Genomic DNA, 12,712 nt, shown 5'->3' on the forward strand with positions numbered 1-12,712 from the left:
TCTTGTGGGGAGGAAAATGCAGTACTACTGCAGCAGCTGAAGGGCCGAAGCAGTGATTTTGGGCCCGATATTAGGAGGGAGGCGGGTTGGCAGCGGGGGGTCGACTGGGTGCGCGGGTAATGCACCCAGTGAAATCGGGGTGCTCCGCAGTCGATTGCAGCCTAATTGAAGGTACTTACGCGTGCTTCCGGGTTTCCCATTGCAGACCTGCGCAGCGGGCGCACTGCGCACCCGTATCACAGGCTGTCAGCAAGAGGAGCCCTATTTAAAGGGGCAGTCCTCCAATGCTCCACCTGCAGCAAAGAACCAAAATAATAGAATGGAGCAGGCCAGAGGCAAGGCTGCTCCAAGGTTTTCTGGCTGCTCACTCCAGATGCTGCTCGATGGGGTGAGGAGTAGGAGGGAAACGTTTTTCCCATCAGATTGGAGGAGGTGGCCTGCCTCTGCCACCAAGAAGGTCTGGCTCGAGGTGGCAGAGGAGGTCAGCAGCAGCAGCAAAGTCGGCTGAACCTGGGTCCAGTGCAGGAAGCGCTTTAATGACCTAACCAGGTCAGCCAAAGTGAGTATACTTACGCATTCTCCCACACTCCATCATCTACATCACCTCCACCACCACACAACTCCTTCTACTCTGCCACCACAACGCTCTCGCATCACTCCTCACATCCACTCAACCATCATCCTCACCTTACCTGCACGTACTCACCGCCCCAGTTCCCACTCGAACACTACCACACAACCCAATCCTCATACAATCTCATGGCTATGTCTCAAATGCACCCTCCCATGCATCTCCCTCACGCTCACCCCCACCCACACCAATGCATGCAGTGGGTCACCATGCAACCATCACTCAATCATGCCTCTCTGTGTTTTACCTTGATAGGAGAAGAGATGCCAGAATGCCCGGGAGAGGGCAAGGACCGGAGGGGGCCCGCCACACCAGGTGGTCCTAATGGACGCGGAGCAGCAGGCAATCGAAATAAGCCGCACGCTGGAGCACCTGTCCGTGGCGGACGCCGAGACTGGGATTGCACAAGCGGCTGGTGACAGAAATCTAACACTCAGCACTCATGATAGCGAATGATCTTAACATCACTTGGCATCTGCAGCACCTCAACATCTGTCCACATGCTTAATATTGCCTTCTGTTCTCTTGCAGGGCCATCTGCGAGCGCCGTGACTGCAGAGGGCGATTCCTCAGAGGACCTGCCGGCCTCTGAGGGGGCATCATCACATCTGAGCCAGCTATCCACCAGCGCAGATACACACATCTCAGTGGGTCCCCATCCTCAGTTAGTTGGGCTTGCACATGGTAAGTCACCACGCACATGAATGCACAAGCAGACCCTGGTGGCAGGGGCAGCCGTGGAGAATCCGTATCGGTGGGAGCACTCTTCTCCAGGCTCTGCTCAGCTGGAACCAGATGCTGAACCCTGGGGGCCAGCCATGAAAAGGAGGGTCATCGAGAGCCAGCAGCACATTGCCGAGGTACTGGAACAGTTGCCACGCGCACTCTCCACAATCGCGCAGAGGATGGAGGAGTCCAACTCCTGCATGAGTGGAATACTGTCACAGGGACGTGAAGGCATCTCTGAGATAGTGTCGTGGGTAGGTGCGGGAATGTCTGCGATGGAGGGCAGGCTAGCCTCCATCGAGCTTCAAGCGCAGCTCAACAATGAGTCTATTCAAGCCCTGACAACGGCCGTTTGGATTCAGGGTGAGCAACATTCTGCCGCATTAAACAGGCTGACAGATACATTACACTGGCCTTCCAAGGCTTCACACAAGTCCTTCAAACTGTCATCCAGCAGGGTGGAAGGAGTGATGTGGGCCTGGCCCAGGAGAGTGATGATGGCGAAAGGGGACATGGAAGTGGGGACGCCACTCAAAGCGCTTCCACGTCTCACCTGTTGCCCCCATCTCAAACAGTACCTGCAATGCTGCCTCCTCTCCAGGTGGCCGAGTCTGCCCCTGCACAGGTGCAGGTGCAGCAGTCTTTGGAGGGGCCCTCACGGGCTCCAAAACCCAGAGGGCATCCGCACAAAGCATCTCATCGGTCAGGGCATGGACAAGAGCAACCTGCCACTACCTCTGCTGAAGCCACAGGGGTAGCACCATGTAGGGGTTCCCGTAAATGTAAGGCTAAGGTTTTGTGAGCACAAATTGGATGCACAAGGGTGTGCGGCAGGATGTCATGTTTTTCATTTAGTTTTGTTTGTTTTGCCAAGCACATTAAAATTTGTTATCACCACTTCTGCCACGTCTTTGCAAATCTTGTCTGGTTTGTGCAATAATGCCCTTTCCTGAGGATCACCATGAAGACCCACACCTAATGCCACCCATTGTGTCACTGCAGAGTGGGTGTGGTTTATTTGCAGGGTTCTTTTGTGCAGACGACTGAGAGACGCTGGCGATGTCCCTGGTGGCACCCTGGAAGGATCCGGAGGAGAAGTTGTTGAGGGCAGTGGTGATTTTGGCAGCGACAGGTAAGATGGTGGTGCTCGGGCCAGCCGGGAGCAGCTCAGCATCAAGGAGGCTGCAGATGTCCACGACTACATGTCGAGTGACTCTGAGCCTCCTTTTGCACTGCTCCTCAGAGAGGTCCAGGTAGCTGAGCCTTGGTCTGTAGACCCTGTGGCGAGGGTAGTGCCTTCTGCGACGCATCTCTCTTTGCAGTTGCCCTCCCTCCTGCTGTGCAGGTGGATGTGTCACAGCACAGTGTTGTGGAGCTCCACGTGTCAGAGGTGGCCGGCGAGGCTGGTTATGCCGTTCGTCCTCCGATGAGCTCATGACTGCAGCTATGGCGGCCCCCATTCGCAAGATGTACGTTTGAGGGGGTCCGCAAGATAGGTAAATGTGTCTGCACACAATCAGGTCTGCAAATGACCTGAACTATCTAATTAATTGGTTTAAGTGGGATCCCGCCAGCTTTAATTGCCAGTGGGAGTCCCGCATGCGGGGGCTGCGCGCGCATCATTGGGGAACCCGGAAGTGGGCGGGTTGGAGCCGGGCTCCAGACCTGCCCCAGGAATCCCAAATTTTAGCAGCCCCCCCGCCACGAATGCACCCGCTCGGCCATCCGAAAATCGAGCCCTTTGTGTCTGTAAAAATGTGGCTCACTGCAATGTCCGATGCTGTTGCTTCTTCAGGACACTGAGCCCACAAATTTAAAGGTGGTGAAATTGACTACGTCAATAGTGCAAAACAAGCTCATAGCAAATCAGCAGCCTGTATAATGGCGTAGGCCAACTTCAACCCAGAGATTTTTTAGTGGGGGTATTATTATCTGTACTCAGACAAGGGAGAACCCAATTTTTTGGCCCCGTGGAAGGAGGTCCACAAAGGGTAAGAAATGGAAAGTAATGGCCTTGGTGTGATTGTCACCTCCAGCAACCCCCACATGTTACTCAGTGCTGGGAGAAATTTACTGACCTCTCCCGGGCAGACAAAGTAACAGGAGGCAGTCATACCTCATAACAATGCACTGTAATAAGCATTATTTCCAATTGCAGCCACCTTGTTCTCATCACATCAAACACCATCTGCAACTTAATACCTATGTGCAAAAGGTACAACAATACCATTCACACGCCTTCTTTTTCATGCAAGTGTTTCTTTACTCACAGCTGGACATATAGGAAAACAGAATTTCAGTGCCAGCATCTGTTCCCACCCCCATTAATGTGGAGATGCCGCTGATGGACTGGGGTTGACAATTGTAAACAATTTTACAACACCAAGTTATAGTCCAACAAATTTATTTTAAATTCCACAAGCTTTCGGAGGCTTCCTCCTTCGTCAGGTGAACTTGTGCATGAAAATGTTGGCGTATTGGGGTGCGAATTTGGTCCCCATGGCTGTTCCGTGTGTTTGGGTAAAGAACTGGTTATTGAAGGTGAAGACATTGTGAACCAGGATGAAGCGGATGAGTTGTAGGATGGCGTCTGGAGATTGGCTGTTGTTGGTGTTGAGTATTGATGCTGTCGCAGCGATGCCGTCATCGTGGGGGATACTGGTGTAGAGTGCCGAGACGTCCATCGAGGTGATGGACGTCTCGGCCATCCAAACACACGGAACAGCCATGGGAACCAAATTCGCACCCCAATACGCCAACATTTTCATGCACAAGTTCGAGCAGGACTTCTTCACTGCACAGGACCTCCAACCAACACTATACACCAGATACATCGACGACATTTTCTTTCTATGGACCCACGGTGAGGAATCACTAAAGAGACTACACGATAACATCAACAAGTTCCATCCCACCATCAAGCTCACCATGGACTACTCCTCAGAATCAGTTTCTTTCTTGGACACACGAATCTCCATCAAAGACGGGCACTTCAGCACCTCACTCTACCGCAAGCCCACGGACAACCTCACGATGCTCCACTTTTCCAGCTTCCACCCTAACCACGTCAAAGAGGCCATCCCCTATGGACAGGCCCTGCGAATACACAGGGTCTGCTCAGACGAGGAGGAACGCGATGGACACCTACAGATGCTGAAAGACGCCCTAGTAAGAACGGGATATGATGCTCGACTCATCGATCGACAGTTCCGACGGGCCACAGCGAAAAATCGCGTAGACCTCCTCAGAAGACTAACACGGGACGCAACCAACAGAGTACCCTTCGTCGTCCAGTACTTCCCCGGAGCGGAGAAACTACGCCATGTTCTCCGCAGCCTTCAACATGTCATCAATGAGGACAAACACCTCGCTATGGCCATCCCCACACCTCCACTACTCACCTTTAAACAGCCACCCAACCTCAAACAAACCATCGTTCGCAGCAAATTACCCAGCTTTCAGGAGAACAGCGTCCACGACACCACACAACCCTGCCACGGTAACCTCTGCAAGACATGCCAGATCATCGACACAGATACCACCATCACACGAGAGGACACCACCCACCAGGTGCACGGTTCATACTCCTGTGACTCGGCCAACGTTGTCTACCTCATACGTTGCAGGAAAGGATGCCCCAGAGCATGGTACATTGGCGAGACCATGCAGACGCTGCGACAACGGATGAACGGACACCGCGCAACAATCGCCAAACAGGAGGGTTCTCTCCCTGTCGGGGAACACTTCAGCAGTCATGGACATTCAGCCACCGACCTTCGGGTAAGCATACTCCAAGGCGGCCTTCGAGACACACGACAACGCAAAATCGTCGAGCAGAAATTGATAGCCAAGTTCCGCACCCATGAGGACGGCCTCAACCGGGATCTTGGGTTCATGTCACGCTACACGTAACCCCACCAGCGAACAAATGTTATCTGTTTTTAATATAACGGGTCATTGACTGTCTTCCTTCTCTCTCTCTCTCTCTTTTTTTGGGGGGTTTGTATATTCGGTGGCCTTTTAGGTGACACCTTTCTGTCTGCTCACTGTGATTGCCTTGGCAATGGGCAGTAATCACCAGGCATTGTTCTGTGATTTTCAAATGCGAAGGATTCGAAAATTTCATTTCCACACCATTCACCTGAGGAAGGAGGAAGCCTCTGGAAGCTTGTGGAATTTAAAATAAATTTGTTGGACTATAACTTGGTGTTGTAAAATTGTTTACAATCCTTCTGAAAGGGGAAACGTCCCAGAACCAAAGACAAGGATGTAGCATATCAAACCGCCAAGGGTCCTGCTGTAAATCATCAGCCAGCCACCTCAAGAATCTCCTCCCACTGCAGGAGAAGTAGTAGGCTAAGATTGAAAGGGCACACAAGAGTTGGTACCAAAGGGAGGCACGGTGGTCTTAAATAATAGGAAGGTTATCAGATTTGCCAGTGCGATACTTTTGTCACTGAGGGATTATGTGCAGAATGATTCGGGGCAAGTTGTGGGAATGCCTGCAAGAAGAAGCAGATTGATCTCCAAATGGGAGTCTTGGTATTTGTGGAGGAGAGCTGCATATTAACAAGTGACTGTTGCCAAAAGGGGACCATGATAATGGGACTAATTTGTTGTTGAAGGTATTCCTTGCGAGCTGTACCACAGCATCTGACAGTGAGCACAACTCAGTTACTGCTTTATGAAGGAAGAATTGCCAATAGGTCATGGTGAAGTACCCCACGTGGATTTGCAGACAGTGAAGTCTGGGTACCATAAGGGCAGGGGCCAGAGACCACCTACGTTGCATGTGCAGCTTGGCATCCCTGTGATGGTCCTCATTATCCTCCTCAAAGCAGAGGAAAAGGGAAATGCTAAAAACAAACCCAGTGGTTTCTGAAACCCAGTCTGCAAGATAAAAACAAATTATAAGTGTAAAAAAACTTTAAAAATTCTTAGTTCTTCTTTGAAAATATTGAAACAACCTTTTAAAAAACATACAATTTTTAAAAAAATTAAGACCATAAGAGATAGGAGCAGGAGTAGGCCATTCGGCCCCTCGAGCCTGCTCTGTCATTCAATGAGATCATGGCTGATCTGATTTTTACCTCAATTCCACTTTCCCGCCTTTTCCCATATCCTTTGACTCCCTTGCTGATCAAAAATTTGTCTAATTCAGCCTTGAATGTATTCAATGACTCAGCCTCCACTGCTTTTTGGGGTAAAGAATTCCAAAGATTCACGACGCTCTGGGAGAAGAAATTCCTCCTCATTTCTGTCTGAAACGGGCGACCCCTTATTCTGAGACTATGCCCCCTAGTTTTAGATTCCCCCATGATGGGTAACATCCTCTCAGCATCTACCCAATCGAGAAAACATAAAAAACTTTACAGCAAAGCTTTTGAAAAATCTTTAAAAACTTAAGTACACACAGGTGTATTATCAGGGGGCAGAACTGAGGAAAACCTAGTCCAACAAAACAATCACTGTGGAGCAACAATCAACAAAGCAAAAAGAATACTGAATTATATTGCTAAATCAGTAACAGTATAAGTCAGAAGATGCCACACTGAAATGTACAATACTTTAGTCAGGCTGCACCTTGAATACAGTGTCTAGTTTCAATCACTGAGTCACAAAGGAGACATTCAAAGAATAGCCATGAGGCTGGTCCCTAGAGTTAAAGGATTGAATTATAAGTGAAAACTGGAAAAACCTCTTTAGCCTTGTATGCAGATGATTGAGATGTTAACTGACTGACTTCTAGTTATTAAAAGTTTGACTTAGGACATCAAAGACTACAGGCTCATAAGTTCAAAATTTATTAAAAGAAGTACTTATAATGAGGCAAACCCAGTTGGGGACATAATGAGTAACGAATTACAGCCTTGAGCTCAATCCTGGGTCGAATCCAAAATTGTGTTATAATGCACTTTTATACTTTAGTTGTTTACCAGTTTGTAAGTCTCATAGCAGAGCAGCTATCTCGCTGAGATCTACTGAAAGTCAGCCCTTGGTAAGGGTATGACAAAGCACCTATTACTGAGGCTTGGTTACAAGCTGGACATAGAATCATAGAAAGTTATGGCACAGAAGGAGGCCATTCGGCCCATCGTGTCTGTGCCAGCCGAAAAAGGGCTATCCAGCTTAATCCCACTTTCCAGCACTTGGTCCGTAGCCCTGTAGGTTACGGCACTTCAAGTGCACATCCAAGTACTTTCTAAATGAGTTGAGGGCTTCTGCCTCTACCTCACTTTCAGGCAGTGAGTTCCAGACCCCCACCGCCCTCTGGGTGAAAAACATTCTCCTCAGCTCCCCTCTAATCCTTCTACCAATTACTTTAAATCTATGCCCTCTGGTCACTGACCCCTCTGCTAAGGGAAATAGGTCCTCCCTATCCACTCTATCTAGTCCAGTCATAATTTTATATACCTCAATTAAATCTCCCCTCAGCCTCTTTTGTTCCAACGAAAACAACCCCAGCCGATCAAACCTTTTCTCATAGCTAAAATTCTCCAGTCCTGGCAACATCCTTGTACATCTCCTCTGTACCCTCTCTAGTGCAATCACATCTTTCCTGTAATGTGGTGACCAGAACTGTATGCAGTACTCAAGCTGTGGCCTAACCAATGTTTTATACAGTTCTAGCATAACCTCCCTGCTAATAAAGGAAAGTATCCCGTATGCCTTCTTAACCACCTTATCTACCTGTCCTGCCACCTTCAGGGATCTGTGGACATGCACTCCAACATCCCTCTGTTCATCTACACCTTTCAGTATCCTCCCATTTATTGTGTACTCCCTTGCCTTGTTTGCCCTCCCCAAATGCATTACCTCACACTTCTCTGGATTGAACTGCATTTGCCAGTTTTCTGCCCACCTGATCAGTCCACTGATAACTTTCTGCAGTCTACAGCTTTCCTCCTCATTAGCAACCACACGGCCAATTTTTGTATCATCTGCAAGCTTCTTGATCAAGCCCCCCACATTCAAGTCCAAATCATTAATATATACCACAAAAAGCAAGGGACCTCGTACTGAGCCTTGCGGAACCCCACCGGTCTCAAAAACACCTGTCAACCATTGCCCTTTGCTTCCTGCCACTGAGCCAATTTTGGATCCAACTAGCCACTTTCCCTTGGATTCCATGGGCTTTTACTTTTTTGACCAGTCTGCCATGTGGGACCTTGTCAAAAGCCTTGCTAAAATTCATGTCACTACATCAAATGCATTACCCTCATTGAACCTTCTTGTTACCTCCACAAAAAATTCAATTAAGTTAGTCAGACACGACCTTCCCTTAACAAATCCATGCTGACTGTCCTTGATTAACCCATGCCTTTCTAAATGACGATTTATGCTGTTCCTCAGGATTGATTCCAATAATGTGCCCACCACCGAGTTTAGACTGACTGGCCTATAATTACTCATTCTACCTATTTCTCCCTTTTCAAACAACGGTACAACATTAGCAGTCCTACAATCCTCTGGGAGAAGCTGAACAGCACAAGTTGTAAAGGCAGCAAATTTCTAGAGTGTATTCAGGGCAGTTTTCTGGAACAATTAGTCATAATTTGCCATAGCAGGGCATCAAATGGCATCTACCCTTAGTTAGACTTGCACGTTTAGGATTTAAAATTTTTCGTGTGGCAAGTTGCTGAAAGTGCGAGCTGATAACGTCGCAGGGAGGGACACAGGGGCCTTGGTGAACAGGGCAAACAACAGGGTATCTCCTTAACCAATCAGATTGAAGGATTGAGAAATAAACAGCACAAGGACTGAGAAGGAAGTGTCAATTAAAGGGGGTGAATTCAATGTCAAATCAGGTACAGAAAGAGAAATGAAATAAAGAGAGGGAAAGAAAGATTGGATTAACAGGGAGAAAAAAGAGACAGAAAGGGTAAGTAATAATAAAAAATAAAATTTAAATTTTTTAAATCTCCAACAATTAATAACCAAAGGAATGAGACTCCATGCTTGTAATAGTTAATTTTCAGTGCTAGAAAGATTGATTGGCAGTAATTAACCTTTATCACATTGTTAAAAGGGTACTCAGACTGGAATGGACAAGGCTTAACTTTCTGTGGTGAGTTTAGTTCATATCTGCCGCGCAAATACAGCAATTTCACGCCGTTCAATGCATTTCAATCGTGAGGCAGACAACGAGATGCTGTTTTCGCAAAGCTAATGGCGGAGTGGTGCAACTTGGACAGCAACTTTTCGATATTTGAGTTCAACCGTGTATCTGCCCCTCGCCTGAAGTTGCCATACTATTTGTGCATAAATAAAAGCGAGCGCTATTAGCCTCACCGTTATTTTGACAGCAAAATCTGGGCCAATATGTTTTAGAACTGACAAGGGAACAGGCCATACTAGATTTAATGATGAGTAACGAGCCAGAATTAGTGAACAGTCTGATAATAAGGGAACATCTTGTGAACAGTGACCTTAACATGATCAAATGTGATGTTATGTTTGAGAGACAGAAGGGAGAGTCACAAGCCAAGTTTTTAAACATAAGTAAGGCTGAATTCGTGGGAGTGAGGCATAAGGGATATCAGGCCTAACAGTGAAAGGTTTTGTACATTTAAGAGAAAGAGAATGACTAAGGGAAATGTGGGCCCATTAAAAACAGACACAGATGATACTGTAATCGACAATAAGGAAATGGAAGACTTACATTGAAGTTGCATTGAAACTACAGCACAGAAACAGGCCATTAGGCCCAATTGGACTATGCCAGCGTTTAAGTTCCACACGGGCCTCCTCCCTCCCTACCTCATCTAATCAGATCAGCATACCCTTCTATTCCTTTCTCCCTCTTGTGCTTATCTAGTTTCCCCTTACATGCATCTATGCTATTTGCCTCAACTACTCCTTGTGGTAGCACATTCTTACTACTCTTCGGGTAAAGAAATTTCTCTTGAATTCTATTGGATTTATTAGCGACTATTTTATATTTATGACCTCTAGTTTTGGACACCCCACAAGTAGAAACATTTTCTCTATGTCTACCCTATCGAACCCTATCTTTATCTTAAAGATCTCTATCAGGTCACTCCTCAGCCTTCTCTTTTCTAGAGTAAAGAACCCCAGTCTGTTCCTGATAAGGATATCCTCTCAGTTCTGGTATACTTGTGAATCTTTTTTGCACCCTCTCCAATGCCTCTATATCCTTTCTATAATCTGGAGACCAGAACTGTGCACAGTACTCCAAGTATGGTCTAACAAATGTTCTCTACAAGTTTAACATAACTTCTCTGCTTTTCAATTCTAGCCCTCTAGAAATGAACCCCAGTGCTTGATTTGGCTTTTTTATGGCTTTATTAACCAGTGTCGCTACTTTTAGTGATTTGTGTATCTGTACCCTGAGATCCCTTTGCTTCTCTATCTTATTTAGACTTGTAGTATGTGGCTTCCTTATTCTTAGCATCATGGATTCATAGAATGGTTACAACACAGAAGGAGGCCATTTGGCTCATTAAGCCAGTGCCAGCTCTTTGTAAGAGCAATCCAGTTCGGCCCATTCCCCTGCTCTTTCCCCGTAGCCCTGCAAATTCTTTCCCTTCAAGTATTTATCCAATTCCTTTTTGAAAGCCACAATCGAATCTGATTCCACCACTCTTTCAGGCAGCACATTCCAGATCACAACTAATCGCTGCGTAAAAGAGTTTTTCCTCATGCCGCCTTTGGGGTTCTTTTGCCAATTACCTTAAATCTGTGTCCTCTGATTCTTGGCCCTTCCACCAATGGGAACAGTTTCTCTTTATTTACTTTATCTAAACCCTTCATGATTTTGAACACGTCTATCAATCTTCTCTGCTCTAAGGAGAACAACACCAGCTTCTCCAGTCTATTCATGTAACTGAAATCCTACATCCCTGGAACCATTCCAGTAAATCTTTTCTGCACACTCTCTAAGACTTTCACATCCTTCCTAAAGCGCGGTGCCCAGAACTGGACACAATACTCCAGTTGTGGTCGAACCAGTGTTTTATAAAGGTTCAACATAACCTCCTTGCTTTTGTACTCTATGCCTCTAATTCTAAAGCCCAGGATCCCATACGCTTTTTTAACCACATTCTCAACCTGTTCCTGCCGCCTTCAAAGATTTGTGCACATATAGGCCCAGATCTCTCCGTTCTTGCACACCCTTTAGAATTCTACCATTCTCCTCGTTCTGCCTGCCAAAATGTATCACTTCACACTTCTCTGCATTAAATTTTGTCTGTCATGTGTCCACCCATTCCACCAGCCTGTCTATGTCCTCCTGAAGTCTATTACTATACTCTTCACTGTTTACTACACTTCCAAGTTTTCTGTCATCTACAAATTTTGAAATTGTGCCCTGTACACCCAAGTCCAAGACATTAATAGATATCAAAAAAAGCAGTGGTCCTAGTACCGAACCCTGAGGAACACCACTGTACACCTTCCTCCGGTCGAAAAAACAACTGTTCACCACTACTCTTTGTTTCCTGTCACTTAGCCAATTTCGTATCCATGCTGCCACTGCCCCTTTTATTCCATGGGCTTCAATTTTGCACTTTATCAAACGCCTTTTGAACATAACACAACATACATTAACCACATTGCCCTCCTCAACCTCTCTGTTACCTCATCAAAAAACTCAATCAAGCTAGTTAAAAACAATTTGCCTTTAAAAAATCTATGCCGGCTTTCCTTTATTAATCCACAGCTGTCCAAGTGACTATTAATTTTGTCCCAGATTATCGTTTCTAAAAGCTTCCTACCAAAATCCACCACCTTACACTTAGCTATATTGAAATTCATTTGCCAATTGCACACCCATTGTTCAAGTTTATTAATGTCCTCTTGCATTTTGACACATTCTCCCTTTGTATTAACTGCACCCCCCCATTTGGTGTCGTCCGCAAATTTTGAAATTGTTTTTCCGATTCCCGAATTCAAATCATTAATGTAAAATGTGAACAACAGTGGTCGCAGCACCGATCCCTGTGGAACGCCACTCAGACTTTTGCCAGTCTGAGTAGCTACCCTTGGTTGGTGAAGCGAAACTTTCCCTTCTGAAATGCATGCTGACTATTATTTATTATATTTTCTTTCTCGAGATGTTTTTCTATTACAATTTTGAATAAAGATTCCATTATCTTTCCTACCACCAATTTTAAGCTAACTGGTCTATAGTTCCCTGGAGTTGTCCCATCGCCCTTTTTAAATATAGGAATAACATTAGCTGTCCGCCAGTCTTCCAACACTAATCCTTTTTGTAATGAATTTTTATATTTTTGTAATAGTGCCTCTGCTATCTCCTCCCTAACTTTTTAAAGAGAATTTTAGCTATGAGAAAAGATTGGATAGGCTGGGGTTGTTTTCTTTGGAACAAAGGAG

The sequence above is a fragment of the Heptranchias perlo genome, chromosome 4 (genome assembly GCF_035084215.1).
Source record: "Heptranchias perlo isolate sHepPer1 chromosome 4, sHepPer1.hap1, whole genome shotgun sequence".
NCBI classification, from domain to species: Eukaryota; Metazoa; Chordata; class Chondrichthyes; order Hexanchiformes; family Hexanchidae; genus Heptranchias; species Heptranchias perlo.